At 31.1% G+C, this 17,317-nt stretch overlaps 1 pseudogene; it reads right to left on the bottom strand.

Annotated features, from left to right (window-relative positions):
* Positions 1–7,179, bottom strand: part of LOC140673319 (cytochrome P450 4C1-like) — a 157,834-nt pseudogene extending 150,655 nt beyond the window's left edge.
* Between the last annotated feature and the right edge of the window lie 10,138 nt (positions 7,180–17,317).

Here is a 17,317-nt window from a genome sequence, read left to right as displayed (position 1 = left end):
TTTATCACCATATTATTATTATTTATGTTAATTTTTATTGGTGTATAATTATTATGTGCATCATGGGAGAAACGGTCGACTTATTAATCTTATACCAGACCACCGGGCCTTCCGATCCTTGCTAATCTATTGCAATTCCATGTTTCAGCAGACAAAATTAAAATTTTTAATTTATTTACATTAATTGGCAAACGATCCGTCATTCGTGCACACATGCAAATAAAAATTAAATTCATAAAATCTCTGCTTTGAAACATATGTCTAACAATATTTATTGCATGCAGATTACTCATCTTAGCATTTTTTTTACAATATCCATTTTCAATCCAGTTTTTATCATTAGTTTGTTTTTAACATATCTGAGAATAAAGGTAAAGTAACATTAAAAAAAATGATAAAGTTAATATCTTAAAAATTTGTATATTGTTGTTTTTAATATATTTTTCAGAAAAGCTAATGAAAGTGTTGTTTAAATTCACTGCCCAGATAGTCAAATGTTCCGATTTTGCAATCATGTTGCCGATAACCGTTGCAGCAACTAATTTTGAAAAACTAGGGACAAGATGCGACAGCATTATGCTTGTCGGGTTGAGCTCACGTGATTTTTAATTCTCAGAACAGCAAACTGATAGCAATATGGTAACATCGATTGCTGTCAGCAAACAAGAAATTTGACAGCAACTTGATGATAACCTATATTCTTCGATTTGTCATCCGTGATTAACATTGATAATTTGGCGATAATTTTTCAGGGGATCAATCATGTAATTTTTGTTTTAGTAAGACAGAAACAAAAAAGTTAAAAATTCTTATTAATTAAGCATTCAAAGATAAGAAATTTTAACTTTTCGTTTCTACCCAGACAACATTATATCGTCTTAAAGACGTCTAAAAAACATTCTAAAATTGCTAAGACATCTTAAAAGATTATCAGAAAGACGTATTGATGACGTCTTTAAGACGAATAATCTTTACTTATTCAGACAATCTACCCGAAATGTTACAATTTTATTTATTTAAATAGAAATTATCCGAAATGAAATTGATCGAAATAGTTGTTACAATAATCTTATTAGTCGCGCTTTTATATATTTTTGATAACTCAATTTTAAATATGAGATAGATACCTCATGCAGCGCTGCATAGCGGTAAGAAAATGAACTTTTTTTTGTCCGAAAAGACATCTCTTAGTCATCTTTTTGCTTTGTCGGGAAAACAATTATAAAAAGATGATGAAAAGATCTTTTTAAAGTTGTCTTTTCGATAAAGCAAAAAAATGTATTATAGACACCTTTCAGATATATTATAGACATCTTTTAGATGGCGTTTTAAATTAAATGTTTTTTTAGACGTCTTTAAGACATGTTAAAAATGACATCTTAAATTATAATATCTTTAAGACGTCAGAAAGACGTCTTTTGGTCAAGTCTTAAAGGCGTCATAAGAAAGACGTCTTTAATACGTTTAAGACATGCATGTTGTCTGGGAATATTATACATGTATTGTTGCTATCATAATGCTGTAGTCAGCTGTAGACGAAATGGCAAATCATCAGATGTTACCATATTGCTGACAATATAACGTTTCAGTATCTCAGATTGTTTGCTTTAAAAATTTCGTAAATTAATTGTTTGTAATATGCTCTCATGTTGCTGAATTCAGTAGCGCGTTTTAATTCGATGTTAGCAAACGTACAACAAACACATAATAACTCATGCATTGCATTAGTTTGTTTTTAATGATCAATCACGCTTGGCTATCTGGCTACCTTTAAAAATGGCGACAAAAAAATAATTTTTTCTTAATAACTCAAAAACAGTAAAAGATATAAAAAATATTGTTTATATAAAAAAAGTATGGATATTTTTGTGTTCAGCTAATAATAATAAAGTAAACATTACAGCCCTCGATGTAGTATCATGACCCTGTAATCATCATCACTTATTATTATATTATTATATTATGCATGTCGTACTACTGTCATACATGCTTAGATACACAAAATTAAAAAAAGATTATACTAATGCGTACTCGAAACATAAAGCTATCGACATTCTCTTTAATCTCCAAATCAGTTAATAAACCTTCTCGAGATGCCGCTATTAAAAGGTCCAACATGGCTAGCCGCTTTTTTTTAACTTTTTAGAAATAAAAACTGCATATTAGCTCAATCTCATTTTTGCGTGTTTTAATTACATTGTTCTTGTTTAAATTTAAACTCTATTAAATTAATAATGATTTAATTTTAAGACAGACATACGCTATATCATTACGCGTGATTATGTATGCTTAGTACAAATACTACAATAATAATTTTAGATTATTACGCAAGCAAACTTAAATTAGAAGCTGATCTTTTACATACTTTCAAACACTTCGACATCATTTATCTTCTTGTTGGTCTTCTTGTCGAACTTTCAAGTTTTTTCAAGTACCGACCATTGCGTTCGTGATAAAGTTTTCTTTCCACAATGATCTATAAATACAAGCATAAATACGATATTAAATTTTTTTAAATGATTTTTGTATTTAATAACAATAGCACATTGTACTGTATCATAAATATTAATAATAATGTATTATTAATATTTTTGATTAATCATGTAATCTTGCGGTACGAAGATTATAAGATTTATTGTAATATTATACAAAAAAGAGAGTTTTAAGAATCAAAATAACATAATTGAAAAACGTGCTTTTTCCGTAAATCCATGCAATATTTTCAAGACTTTTTTTTGCTTTCTTCCTTGTGGCGACAATGAGAATAACAAATCATTATGATACCATGGCTTCAGTACTCTATATAATACGACAAATTCAATCAAATTATATAATTTTAATAATAACATAACTTTGTAACAAATAATGTTGCTAATAAAATAAAAATCTTGCTTTATTTAAAATCATTATAAAATCTTAGAGAAATCTTAATGTAATTATTAAGTAATTATAGATGATAGAAAACACAGATAAAATTTAAAATCTAAAATCTTATAAAAAAGATATACATAAATTTTCTGAAAAGATTGTTATTTTTTTTAACTATAGATTTTTTTGTTTAATTTTTGATCATTTATCTATTGATTTTATTACATATATCATTCTTCTTATTCTTTTTATTTTAAGTATTTGTTTAATAAATAGCAATATTTATTTTGAAATGAAATGTTCAACAGAGCGCGTAGAAAATATTTTAATTGATATTGCAAATATTTTAATTGCCGGCTTAAACAACACGGCGGCGACGTCTTACATTAATTGTTTACCTTTATATGACTGTTAAACAATTAATCTATTTTTCAAAATGTATAAATATATTATAATCATAAATGTACACATGTATTATAATCATAAAAAGTTAAGATATATTACACAATTATTTACTATATTTATAAATTACTATAAATTCATAAATGTATCCATAAATTACCTATAAACTAGCAGTTCACCTATGTCGTGTACCGCATTTCGTTACTGTTGCTGGAATTCACCGAATTTTTGCAAAGAGATGCCCATAGCAGCTTCTACAAGTGCGTTTATTATATAAGATCGCAAAAAAGTTGAAGATTAATAAAGCTAAAGATTTCATGTATAAAACACTTGAAAATTATCTACTTTCATTGCAGTATCGGTGTTTGTGTAAGAATAATTATCTTCTTATCTCAAGTTATGATAATTTTGAATAAAATTCTAATACATACACAAAACAATAGAAATTTTACAGAAGCCTCACCGCATATCGCGTTTAGCGTATGTTCACTAATAAATGGTATTAAATCTTTTACAACTGTCCCTCCGACATCCTTCAAAGATTTTGTTATGCAATCGCCCTCCTTAATCAAGATATGAACAAACTGATTCAATATATTGAAATGAAATGTAGGTGTTAATATCTTTCGGCGTGTTTGCCACTTAGCGCCTAAAACAAAAACAATATGACGTAAAATTAGAAAATAAAAAATTATAAGTAAAATTATATTTCTTAAAAATCTTTTATAATTCTTTACATTTTTTCTTATAAAATTTTTATGATAAAAAAAATTATAAGTATTAACGTAAATTTAATTATTATTTTTGTAATTAAAACTTCATGGATTGGCAGATAAACTATTATTTATTAAAATGTTTATTACGCGCGATGGCTTTTGATTATATTGAGAATCTTCTTTCATTAAAATATCTATTGCTGCTATTTATTTGAAAATATATAAATCATGGCGAAATTATCTTTTAGTATGATCTCACGTGCAAAAATTTCTTTTATTAATTTTTACAACAAAAAGGTTGTATAAGTTTATTGGTTAATTGTAAAATAATAATCTAGTAATATCTATTATAATCTATTGTATCTATATATATATATATATATATATATATATATATATATATATTGTGACCGTAAATTTAATTCTTGGTTAAAAACCCGCGTACGCTCCTTCATACGAATTCTGGGCCGGTGACTGGCTTACGGCACACCTTCGGCGCGATCGCTTAATCAATCGTCAATTTATTATATCGAAACGATAAAGTTTGGGCGCCAGGCACGAAAATTCGCGCCGTCTCTAATTGATGCGGTATTCGCCTGATCCACTTAAAATCGCAAAACCATTATAATCGTGACGGCAACTAAAGCGGCTAGTCAGAACTTAAGCGGCAGAGGGGGGGGGGGGGGTTGCGTAGGAGCTGAACGGGACTGAGAATCGATTTTTAGCGGGTGAGATTCCCCCGGAAAACAGACACAATTATGAATTGGAAGAATAAATATATTTGACAAAGAGTAGTATAACGGGTATAATGTACAAGAAAGTTCTTGGCGTGGAGCGAGAAGGACTTTCGGAGAAGTTATTTTAAATACGACAACTAATGTGTACGTCGCACGCTCGGCGCATGTGAAAAGCGCGTGACGGTGCGATGTCGCGGCCGAGGGATATCGAATTAGCGTGATCTCGTAGGAATTTAGGTTTTTCCATAAATCGCTCGCGACTTGCTAAGGTCGTGACGATTGTATATATCCATCAGTCAACAAGAGGCGGTAAATCTCGGCCACAAATTGCTCGTTACTCACGCTAATCGATTTATTCTAAAACTTCGTGAATATACGCGAACATGCGCGGTCGGCATGCATCGATCTCCGCCCTCGATCACCACGATACTTATAGCATGCGTTATACGGCGTATGAGATCCTCCAAGCGGAGTACGCAGGTTCGAGGTCCGTGCACACAAAATTACATTCGACCAAACGACGTTACAATAATTGTTCCCGGATCGCGAGTCAATAAAGGGTGCGGAACGCGAAGTCGCACGCGACACGCGGTATACGAGCTCGCTTCCCGACGGATACAATTTTAACACGCGACAACAAATTTCGATAACTGAACGATACGTAATACAATAATGACTATCGGGTCGATAGGCCTGTCGTCCTAGATTGCTCGCTGAACAGTGACGAGCGTGAGGCCTGCGGGAGACACGCCGGCAGCATCGTACGCAGTTAGGCCACCTGCGGCGCTATCATTGGCCCTTAGGGCCAATCATGGCCGCCTCTTATCGCGGCCCGTTCGATTTGAGTTATCGATCTTGTGATTTCTCGGTTCCCGCGAGGCAACTTCCCGGTGCGGCTTGCCGGCAGCTTCCAGGCGGCTCGGTGCCCTTGGCTTCCCCGGACCCCATAGTTGAGTCCGATCCTCCAGCTCCGTAGTCGGGGCTCCGATGTTCAATATATCGGGAGTGGCCATCCCCTTGACCGTTCCTTCCCGGTCCTTCGCTCTCGGTACGATCCTGCGGATTTGAACCTTTTAACGGCAGCCGATGTTTCCGCCGGTTTGTAAATTATTGAGTAAAATGCACCGTCCTTACCGGGCGTGATCTCTCCGCAGTCCTTGGCCTCCGCTCGCCGTCACAATCAGGCTCCTCGGACCCGCGTAGTTGTTGACTAGAGATTGCTGCCGCCAAACTTGCAAATAACGCGCGACATTAAAAGGGTAAATCTCGCAGGGCGCTCTCTCTATTATCCGAGGACGCAGGCCCCGCGAAAGCCCTTCCCGATCGGGCCTTTCGGCCCTTATGATGGACGAAAGAAAATGTCACGTCACAATATATATATATATATATCTATTGTAATATTTTATTTGTATTTTTGGGCTGGAGACAGATCAATAACAGATTATAGTAATAAAATATGTACGCTTATATGTTAACGTCATTATGTTACCTGTGCTTGTGAGAAGATCTGTTCCAAACCAAGGATGTAACAAATCATATCCACGACTTTTTTTGATGTGCTTCATATTAGTGCTTAGTATCGTCTGAAAACATCGAAAATATGATAAGAGAGAAATATCAGTTTATTATATTATTTAATCTTAGATACCTAAATAATTTATTAATCGTACTTCAAATTTTCGTTTAATCTCGATCGAATATCGATCTTCTGCTCTTTCATCTTTTAGGAAACTTTTTGTATGAACAAAAATCTTCTTGTAAAACATAAGATTTCTAAATCTAATTAAATTATAATATAGAGAATTAAATTTCTTTTATTACCTCCAGATCATCTGGATGATGGATACCCACAACAGGTATGAAGACACCTCAGATTTTACTTAATGGGATAATAGTCATTGGATAATCTAATAAACAATTTTATTTGTTCTTCTGAAAAATACATTATAAATACAAAATTGGTGAGGAATTAATTTTAATTTTGTTTGAAGAATTATTTTCATTGTTACTTTACTTTTACTCAATACGTTGAAAGCAGACTAATGATAATTAAGAAAATAGATTGCAAATGGTTATTGCAAAGAAAAGTGCTAAGATATACATTTCAAGAGAGTTCATGAATTTAACTTTTACTTTCATGCATGAGTGACGGAGTGTTTGTCAATTAATATAGATAGATTAAAAATTTTGTACTTGCTTCGTGAAATAATGGCTTGCAATACATTGCCAAGAATCGGTAGGCCCGGTGATCCTGGTATAAGATTAATAAGTCGTCCGTCTTTTCCATGATGCACATAATAATTATACACCAATAAAATAAACATAAATAATAATAATATAGTGATAAACATCGTTTCTTGAAGTAATATTATTCTTGACCGTTTAATTTAGCTTTATCTTTTTTAGCTTCCTTTTTTTATGATTTTGTAATCACACTTGTAATAAAGTAATATTTGTTTCACAGCAAAACTGTTACAATTGCGTTGATATTCTAAATATGCTAACAATAAGAGAGAAAGGAAGAGAAAGAATGAGAGAAAGAGACAGAGAAAGAGAAAAAGAAAGAGAGTGACAAAGAAAGAGAGAATAATCATAGAATTAATCCTATATATTTTATAATTTTGAATATTTAGAGTGTGATGAATTATTTATTATAATAAACAAGAAATCATTTGCGTAAATAAAAAAAAATTTTTTTGGCTATTGTTTATAATTATGTTTTTATTTATAAGATATAATTTTTTAAGATTCTATTGCAAAACCTGATTAGTGATTAATGGTATCAAAATTAGATCAAGTATTATTTTTATCTACTTATATAAAAAATGTATCAGTTATTTTAGCATTATTATTAATTTTAGCATTATTATTAATTTTATTTACTCTATAACTGTAAAGAAATGCTTTTAAGCGATCACATAATAATGTCTGTCTAAAGTTCAGTTCTACAAATTTGTGTGTGTGTATCTATTTTAAATTTATTTTTTCTGCTAAGCAAAGATAAAGAATTGATGTGTAATAAACAGAGCTATTTAATTAAGCATTCGCACACTTTCTCATAAACAAGGAATTGATTCGAAAATTTTATGTGATTTTTATCAAATTTATTACCACGTTACACACACAAACACTTTGACCCGTATTCTGAGCGTACATTTAGTGGCACATTTATAGATCACTTTTAGAGGCACTGATAAATGTTCTGGTAATACGACTAAAATTCGTCATATTCTCACCGTACATTTATAGCGCCTTTAGCTTAGAGGTACATTTTGACTATCATGTCATACATCATGCGAATTGCTCGTTTATGGCGGCACTGTGATTGGTCGTCGCGCGGTCAATTACGCGCCATAAGATAAATTTACAACTTCATTATAAATTTCAGAAGCATCTATTCTATTTCGAAACACTCGCGACTCACATTCACGTACTGCATTTATTTCCCGAACTTCAATTGCATGATCAACATCTTCCAAAATACATCCATGATTATGTACTTTCGTACTTTTGTATATATTTTTGTATTTATTTTGTACTTTTGTATGTACTTTTCTAGTTTAGTACTATTGTATTAACTTTTCGCAATTTATATACTTCGCTTTACACACTGATGCATTGTTAAGATAAAGAAAATTTTTAAAGTGCCCAAATATCATAATTATATTGTTGTGTAAAATCTCTATTAATTGTAAGAAACTCGATATATATCCATTTTATTAACAAAATCAATCAGTTCCCTTGTCAAATAGGTTGAAAACGGACTATATAATGATAATTAAGAAAATGGAGAGCATATTGCAAAAAGAAATGCTAATTGTAAGATAAGTAATCGGTATCGGAATACATGTTGATAAGTATTTCAAAGCAGAAGATTTATGAATTTAATTTCTACTAGCATGTGCATGAATGACGAATCGTTTGTCAATTAATGTAAATAAATTAGAAATTTTATACTTGCCTACTGAAACTTGGGTTTCCAATATATTGCCAAGAATCGGAAGGCCCGGTGGTCCTGGTATAAGATTAATAAGTCAACCGTTTCTTCCATGATGCACGTAATAATTTATACCAATAAAATTAACAAAAATAATAATAATACGGTGATAAACATTGTTTCTTAACGTGATATTCTTGACCGTTTAGTTTAGTTTGATCTTTTTTAGCTTCCTGTTTCTATGATCCTTGAATCACACATGTAACAAATTGATATTTGTTTCAAAGCAAAACTGTCACAATTGCCTTGATATTCTAAATATGCTAAGAGAGAAAAAATCATGAGTAAATTTTTATGCAGTTTTGTCGAAATTATGACAATTCAAAATCGTAAATCTTAAAAACCAAACGAGAGCGTCAATTCGGATGGTGTATTATTTAGAAATGTATATGTAAAAATAAAAACAATCCGACCTGTGTAAATTAAATATTTGTTAAACATAAGTTTTGTGTCTACATTTATATATCATTAATCTATGTCATAATAATAATATATCATAATAAATCGAGTTTATGTCAATAAAAGACTGACGTTGGCAACTACGTAAATAATAGAACAAAGTGTTGAGTCAACGTCAAAAAAATTGTTGTGCTAAAGTATGTTGCAAAAATATATATACATATTATATTATTGTTTTAATTTGCTTTTCTATATGCAAAAACCTTTACCATACATTTTGATACATATTTTTATTTGAGAAGGTAAAAATGATCGTAGAACCATTGAAAAATATGATCCGAAATTTAAACTATTGATTTAAAATAGCGATCGTTCTCGTTTAAAATCTTTTTCACAATCGAAATATTAATAATAACGGAAACATCGATTTTAATAGTACGTAAGCAGAATAATTTTTTCTAATTAATTTTTATTTTTATTGAAAAGTCATGCCAGGACGCATATTTGGCAGTTTAGTATCTCGCTACAAATTATCATTAAAAATATCCATAAACGCTCATGTATGCTGCAATTTTCTTGAAAATTCTATTTTAATAGAAGTAATATTTCTTATTTTGATTTAGATAACATGTCCAAAGCGTATTAAAATAGAAAGAAGACACTTGTGTCACCTTTTTTGGCAGAAACGTCATTTTTACTTTCTTAACAAATTATAGATTTTTACTTAATAAGCGTATAAAAGTTTGGTATAATAAGTGACACGAGAAGAATAAAATCTTGATTTCTATGAATTTTTTTATCAAATCAACAGATTTAATTTATTACCATTGCGCTGTCGCTCATTTTAGCCAGAACAAAGTTCACTGATTAGTATCGACAATCATTGTTTTACACAAAATGACGACAAAATGATAAAATGCCATTATAAGAGTTTACAAGGATCTTAGCTCATATTTGTTAAATAAGTTTTGCATCTACATTTATATACCATTAACTTATGTCATAATAATAATATATCATAATAAGTCGAGTTTATGTCAATAAAAGACTGACGTTGGCAACTACGTAATAATCAAACAAAGTGTCGAGTCAGCGTCAAAAAAATTGTTATGCTAAAGTATGTTGCAAAAATGTATATATTATATTATTGTTTTAATTTGCTTTTCTATATGCAAAAATAAAGTTATAACTTTTAAAAATTGCGTCTATTAAAAATAAAAAGAGAATACTATAAAATTTAATTTTTATTTCATTTAACATTGTTCTCAAAATATTAAAAATGTTATATAATAAAAATATAAAATTTATAAAAATTATATATAAAAAAGAGATATCGCAAAAGTAAACTTATTTAGAGTAAAATATATTTAATTTAAGAAATACATAATCACTTATTATAGATTACTTTATTGAATGTAACATTATCTTGAATGTATTTAAACATGCTAATAAAAGAATAATTTGTATCTCTTTTAATTCCTAATTAGCGAAATTTTTTAATTTATATACCTATAATATCAGATTTTACACTTAAAATACATTTATTTAGAAAAACATTTTGCGTTATAAATAGACATGCTAATTTTACGTTTAAATGTATAATAGCAAGCTCAAATGTTCTCCAATATTGTGCAAAAATATATATGTTGCTAAAATGTACATAATATTATTTAAATCCGCTTTCCTTTCTGCAAAAATAATGTTATAATTTTTGAAAATTACGTTTAATAAAAATAAAGAGACATGAGCACTATACAATTTTAACATGTTTCTGAAATGTTAAAAATTTTATATAATGAAAATATTAAAATTCAAAGATACGAAGATGTCAAGGAGATATAAGAAGAAAAATATTAAAAAGTAATAAAAAATTAATTAAAAGTAAAATATATTTAATATAGAATATACACATTTATTTATTTGATCACTTTATTGGAAATAATATTTTCAATATCTTGAAACATGCTAATAGAAGAATAAATTTGTATAATATGTATACTTTTTCTATTTCTAATCGAAACAATTTTTTAATGTATATTTATTCGAACTATCGATTAAATATACATATTAATTAAATCTATTATAAATCTAATCAGTTCTGGAGTTATTAAAATTTAATAATTAAAAATATTTTGAACTAAATGCTGATTGGGTATAAATTCTTCAGAATCATATTCTGCTTTTATATTCGTTGCTTGATACTCACCTTTGTCTCTTAATTTTAATAAAATTTTATACGTACAAAAGTATGGAGAGATGAGATCATTGAAAGATAAATATTTTATATTTTATATTTTTTATTTTTATATTTTATCTACTCACGATGTTATTTAAAACTCTTAAAAAATACTGTATCGTTGTAATAATTAACATAAAAACGAACGATCAACTTCTGTTTTCAATCTGTAATGGTTATATTTCTCACCAAATCCGGCTCTCTTTTAGAAATATTTTTCCTTTTTTTCCTTTTCCTAGTAATTCTTTTTATTCTCTGTTACCAACTGTACATTGGCAAAAAAAATGGAGACATTATGCGTTTAAATTTTTCAAAATTGAATTGTTCATCTTAATTCTCGATAACTATAATATAGTCTGTTATCATTTGCTCATAAGTTTCTTATTAACCAAGGCAGATTTAAGGCATATAATTATCATTTTAATTATTTATTTTCTTATCATTTTTTCAGTACTTTATTTTTGAAATATCACCGTCCAATTGATCGCTCAAAGTAATAAAAGATGAGAGGAATACATTTGTGTGTTCCGAGACAAAAAATCGCGCAACATATTTACATACATAATGTATATTTTCTTGATAATATTGAACGTATAATGCGTGAGGCGAAGCGTGGCACAGTAGATAGCGTATCGGTCTACTGTGCCAAAGGTCCCGGGTTCGATTCTCGGTAAGAGTAGAAAAATTATATACGCTCGCTCTCCTCTCGGAAGGACGCTGGCAACCCACCGAGAGTAATCTTGCTAGGAGAACTTCTCTACAAAAATTAGCCGTTCGGAACCGGCGTTAAAAACTGTAGGTCCCATATACATGTACATACACACATACAAATACGTGTACTATCCGCGTACGCAATCATGTATATGAAGAAAGAGAAGTCACCATGCCTCTGTCAAGAGGCGACGGACTGAGGATAATATGCGTAATCATTTTTATCATTTTTGCAATTTATCAACTTTTTATACTTTTGCATGATATCCGTGGTAATTTTAAACAGCTATTTGTGATTAATTGGAATGAATTTTATATAAACCGGACGCGAAGGACAAAGAAGGATATCGACCTTTAATATTTTTTTAAATAACCTACGGTTGCAAGTAAAAATTGTGCATCAAAGATGCTATTGTAGCCTTCAACTCCAGCAGAGCGAATCGTTGACCTATTATACAATTCAAAGTCCATTATTGACTATCTAAAATGGTCGACACGACCAGAAATGAAAATAACAATTCACCTATACAATTCCTCGGTCCTGCGCTGAATGGTATATAAGAATATGGATGATGATTCTGTATTCTCTCGAGTAAAAATCTGTCCGGATCGAATTCTTCTGGATTTGGCCAAAAATTGGGATATCTGTGAACTCCGTAGATATGAAGATGTATGACTGTTCCAGCAGGTATGACATATGATTCTGAAAAGCGTATTATAAAATTACAGAATATTGAAATTTATCTAAATGAAGGTTTCTTTTAAGAAAATGTACATAATATTATATTTTTAAAAAGTTAAAGCATTTAAATTTATTTTACATTCGACAATATATACTTTGTGTATGTAACAATATACAACAAAAAATGGATTACATAATTTTATATGAATTTTGTATGAATCTGAATCATATACAGGGTAAGTCAAAAGTATGTTTTAAAAATTTATGAGCGTGTTCCTGGATAAAAAGGAAGAACAAATGTTCATATGAACATATGGTCGTAAATGCTTTGTTGTCGAGATAATGGACATAAATCAGCAGTATCAAATAATGCTTTATTTGAACGTTTACAATTTTGTTATTGTTGTTAGTGCATTGCAAAGCATTTCACCATATGTGAGATGAATATCACTCAATTCTTCAAATGTAAACATTCTGTACACTATCACAATAAATCAACGAATCAATACCACTAATGCTCGTTTAAATTGTCTTAAGTACAATGACTTGATTGTAAATACGTTATCTCTTACTGTACAGAAGTACAGAGGCCTATCTAACAACATCGTTCCTCTTTCTTTCATAATAGCGTTTGTTTGTAAACAAAGTAATTCATGTTTTCGAACAACTGCGCCAGTCATGCAGACGTCGTGCTCAAGCATGTGTTGAAAATGATGGAGGACACGTAGAACATCTCTTATAAACAACAATAACAAAATTATAAACGTTCAAATAAAGCATTATTTGATACTGCTGATTTTTGTCCATTATCTCGACAACAAAGCATTTACGACCATATGTTCATATGAACATTTGTTCTTCTTTTTTATCCAGGAACACGCTCATAAATTTTTAAAACATACTTTTGACTCACCCTGTATAATAAAATTACAAAATATTAAAATTTACAACAATACGAAATTAAAAAAAAAAATAAAAGATACAAAATATTGAAGTAGTGATATAAGGGGGATTCTAACTCAGGAGCTCGAGAGGGGTGCGGGGGTGGGGGGGACCGCGGGCACGGGGGGATGACGTCACGCAGGTCCGCGATGCGGTTTGTAGACGAGGGGTACGCGGGGAGGGGAAGAGGTCCGCGACACAGCTGCAGGTCCGCGACGCGGTTTGTAGACGAGGGGTACGCGGGGAAGGGGGAGAGGTCCGCGACACAGCTGTAGGTCCGCGACGCGATTTGTAGACGAGGGGACAGCGGAGAAGGGCGAAGAGGTCCGCGACACAGCTGTAGGTCCGCGACGCGGTTTGTAGACGAGGGGTACGCGGAGAGGCGAAGAGGTCCGCGACGTAACCGATGGGTCCGCGAGTAGGGAGAGGGATAGAGAGAGACGGCGCGATAGGCGTTCGCAACGCGGTAGACGGAGACGCGTGGTATAGGATAGGATAAGGAGATCATGATGTGGTGAGAAAAGGTGAGCGCTATATGCGTTTAGCATAGCGTAGGACAAGAAGAACGTGGTGGGAAAAGGAAAAGATTATAATAGAAAGATAGTGTGAGAGAGAAAGAAGGAGGATGAGGGGAAAGAATAGCGGAAGCGCGTTAAGACGGAGGCTAAAGGCGTACGCGAAAAATAAATTTTTTTTATATTAAATTTATTATATTAAATTATAATCTCAAAATTCAGTATTCAACTTGGAAATGTATTATCTTATATTTCTTGTCTTTCAAAAGAAATTTATTTTACATGCTTGGTTTTCTAAAAAAATACAAGGTAGCCAAACTTACGGGCCTAAAGAGCTAGTAAAATTATTATTATTATTATTATTATTAATTATATAATTTATGGTGGAATAAGGATAAGATTGATTGAAGAAGGCGCAAGCAATATACATGTTTAACATAATTTTTATTCAAAAATGTGTGTGTGTGTGTGTGTATGTATACATATAATGTGTGTGTGTGTGTGTGTGTTCTAAAATTAAAAATATAAAATATAAAATTATAAATTTGAGAAAAAAGAAGGCAATCGCAACGAGTCAGCCGCAGTTGATGAAACGCAATTTTTAATCTGTATTCATTCAAACAACAAAATTAAAATAAATTTAAATTGGTTTGACATAAGATGAGACGTGCGTTTCGGCCTTCTTTTTAGGCCATCTTCAGCGCAAAATTAATTGAAATACAATCAGTATAATAAATCTAAATACAATCATATAAAAGACAGATATAAGTATAGAACGGAAAGTCACAATAATAAGAACGCAATTCAGTCACTTACATAAATATTGTAACGTTGACATATTGTTGGAAATAGAATATGGGTCCAAAACGCAAAGTAGCAAACTCTCGACCAAAGTAATTGTCTTATCGTTTGTTAGTGGAGATAAGTTTATAACTATTATCTAAACATCACTGATTGGGAGGCTGATAAAGTTAAATGATAAAAATAAAAAATTTTTAATTGAGAAAAAAACCAAAGTAGTTAGAGTCAAACGAATAAAATTGTTAATAATAATGTTGATAAAGTTATGTAGTAAAAAATGAAAATTTAAATTAAGAAGAAACCAAAGGTAGTTAGTCAAACAAATAAAAGTATTTAATAATATAATATAAAATATAAAAATACGAAATATAAAATATAATATAATATGAAATAGAATATAATTTGTGCCTTCCATGTACGGCAATGCTAAGAATTCATTGCGGATAATCTGCAGGAAAAAACAAATCTTATTAGTATATACATTTCATCATTTTTAAAAGATACTTACAATATTAACTTCAAATATCATTCACATTGTAAAAGTCGAAATTACAGATTTCATGTTGACTTCGATATCAGGTGGCGACGACTGCGGTGGTGGTGGTGACAATATATATTTGTTTGGATATGTATATTTATCCAAACATGTACAGTCGAGAGTCTTTCCACAAGTACACAAATATCCAAAACGTATAACAAACGTTCATGTTGATTATCTACAAACAATTTCTTAAATTTATCAGTCTCAATATTATGATAAAAAAAACCATCGAAAATATAAATTCTAAACACTTATTGTTTATACTTGTTGGGATACATATATACACACACGGCAGATGTACAAGCGCGGATATATTCAGCTACCCAACCATAATTGAATTCTGTACACTGATAACGTCTACTGGTTCCACATCCGTATTTCCTTATTCGCTTTGTATATTTCACCCGTATGATATGCGGTACACTGATCTATCCAACAATCTTCTGAATCCACAAATCGAGTAGATCTGCGTTCATTGGAATAAAGTTCATCGTTAGGATACTCGAGAGGTGATTTATAATTATTACAAAGTTCACGGAAAATTTTTCTTTGTAAATCGATCGGCCATTCTGTATAATCGCAATCATACACAGTCACAGTCAACAGCTTCAGCTTGGCGGGTGAAATGTTGCACATCTACATTTTGCATGTCTACTTCTCGATCATGAATAAATTTTGGTATCGATATTCGTGGAAAAGTCTTCGTTTCACTGTCATCGTCTCGAACAAGAGTGATTACATGTCTCCATTCCCTCACATGTTTTTCGAGTTCTCTTATCAAAGTCCCCATTGTAAGTAATATTGTTCTTCTGTCTTTGACAAAAACAGTCATAAGAAATGTCTATATTAATAATAAGTTCAAATGTTTATCACCACACATGCATAATAATAGTTTCTTTTTCAGACACAGATCTTAGTTTGTGCAACAGTCATCAACGCAAAATTTTCTTTATCAGCTATAACAAGATCGTATTGAGGATGGTCATACACGCTCCTCCATAGATCGCCACTAATAGTTTTCTTCCGAAGAAAGTTTATTTTTCATACATTAATCTTCTTTCGTACAAAACGGGCAAAAATTACATGGCATTATTTGGTACAACGAATTTCGACACTCCCTGCAAAATAATCTGAGGATTAGTTCATAAACTATAGTTTTATGTGTGCGTACCGCTTCAATATCATGAAACATGTCCACTATTCTCATGAAACACGATGTACAGTATTTACGACCACTCGCGGTTCTATAATAAAAAATACAACGCACATTCGTTTCATCACATCATATGTATGGAGTTCTGCAGCATCTAACTTACGCTCAACATTTTCTGTACCATCACTAAAATCATTGTCATAAACACTGTCGTGTAAGGATTCTACATCCGATTCAGACGAATCGGACGAAATGTCCATCAAGTCATCCATGAGCGCAAAGTTTTCTTTATCAGATATAACAAGAATGTCACAGGGATGATCGTAAACTCTCGTTTTCTTCACCAGATACGACAAGATTGTCACAAGGATGATCGCAAACTCTCCTATGATGCACGCTCCTCCCAAATATATATTTTAATCTCACATCTCTCATCTTCTTCTAACTCGAGTATCACGTTTCATTTAAATCAGCATTTTTCAACATCTTTAGCAGAATGAATGTAGATCCAACTACACACAGCATACGTTTTATAAAGAATAGGCGAAGAAAGAAATAAAAAACAATTAGTAATGAAAAAAGACAACTGTCGCTCCACACAGCATTTATACAGATAA

Source organism: Anoplolepis gracilipes, chromosome 14, assembly GCF_047496725.1.
Source record: "Anoplolepis gracilipes chromosome 14, ASM4749672v1, whole genome shotgun sequence".
In the NCBI taxonomy this organism is placed as follows: Eukaryota; Metazoa; Arthropoda; class Insecta; order Hymenoptera; family Formicidae; genus Anoplolepis; species Anoplolepis gracilipes.
The sequence above is the reverse complement of the archived record's forward strand: the minus strand, read 5'-3'. Positions and strand labels throughout refer to the sequence as shown.